Source organism: Bison bison, unplaced genomic scaffold, assembly GCF_000754665.1.
Source record: "Bison bison bison isolate TAMUID 2011002044 unplaced genomic scaffold, Bison_UMD1.0 scf7180017846112, whole genome shotgun sequence".
NCBI lineage: Eukaryota > Metazoa > Chordata > Mammalia > Artiodactyla > Bovidae > Bison > Bison bison.
Genome location: NW_011476685.1, coordinates 1 through 1,483, shown reverse-complemented (window position 1 = coordinate 1,483; position 1,483 = coordinate 1).

Genomic DNA, 1,483 nt, shown 5'->3' with positions numbered 1-1,483 from the left:
ATCTGAGAAGGCCTTACAAATAGCTGAGAAAAGAAGAGAGGCGGAAGGCAAAGGAGAAAAGAAAAGATATACCCATCTGAATGCAGAGTTCCAAAGAATAGCAAGGAGAGATAAGAAAGCCTTCCTCAGTGATCAATGCAAAGAAATAGAGGAAAACAATAGAAGGCAAAGACTAGAGATGGGAAAGACTAGAATTTTCTCTTCAAGAAAATTAGAGATACCAAGGGAACATTTCATGCAAAAGTGAAAGTGAAAGTCATTCACTTGTGTCTGGCTCTTTGTGACCCCACGGACTACATAGTGCATGGAATTCTCCAGGCCAGAACACTGGAGTGGGTAGCCTTTGCCTTCTCCAGGGGATCTTCCCAACCCAGGGATCGAACCCAGGTCTCCCTCACTGCAGGCGGATTCTTTACCAGATGAGCCACGAGGGAAGTCCAAGAATACTGGAGCGGGTAGCCTATCTCTTCTCCAGTGGATCTTCCCAACCCAGGAATCAAACTGGGGTATCCTGCATTGCAGGCAGATTCTTTACCAACTGAGCTACCAGGGATGCAGATGGGCAAAATAAAGAATAGAAACGGTATAGACCTAACAGAAGCAGCAAATGTTAAGAAGAGGTGGCAAAAATACACAGAAGAACTGTACAAAAAAGATCTTAATGACCCAGGTAACCATGATGGTGTGATCACTCACCTCGAGCCAGACATCCTGGAATGCTAAGTCAAGTGGGCCTTAGGAAGCATCACTACAAACAAAGCTAGTAAAGGTGGAATTCCAGCTGAGCTATTTCAAGTCCTAAAAGATGATGCTGTGAAAGTGCTGCACTCAATATGCCAGCAAATTTGGAAAACTCAGCTGTGGCCACAGGACTGAAAAATGTCAGTTTTCATTCCAATCCCAAAGAAAGGCAATGACAAAGAATGTTCAAACTACTGCACAATTGCACTCATCTCACACGACAGCAAAGTAATGCTCAAAATTCTCCAAGCCAGACTTCAACAGTATATGAACCATGAGCTTTCAGATGTTCAAGCTGGATTTAGAAAAGGCAGAGGAACCAGAGATCACAGTGCCAACATTCATTGGATCATAGAAAAAGCAAGAGAATTCCAGAAAAACATCTGCTTCATTGATTACGCCAAAACCTTTGACTGTGTAGATCACAACAAACTGTGGAAAATTTTTAAAAGAGATGAGAATACCAGACCACCTGACCTGCCTCCTAAGAAATTTCTATGCAGGTCAAGAAGCAACAGTTAGAACCGAACATGGAACAATAGACTGGTTCCAAATTCGGAAAGGAGTACGTCAAGGCTGTATAGTCACCCTGCTTATTTAACTTAAATGCAGAGTACATCATGAGAAACGCTGGGCTGGATGAAGCACAAGCTGGAATCAAGATTGCCGGGAGAAATATCAATAACCTCAGATATGCAGATGACACCTCACTTATGGCAGAAAGTGAAGAGGAACTAAAGAG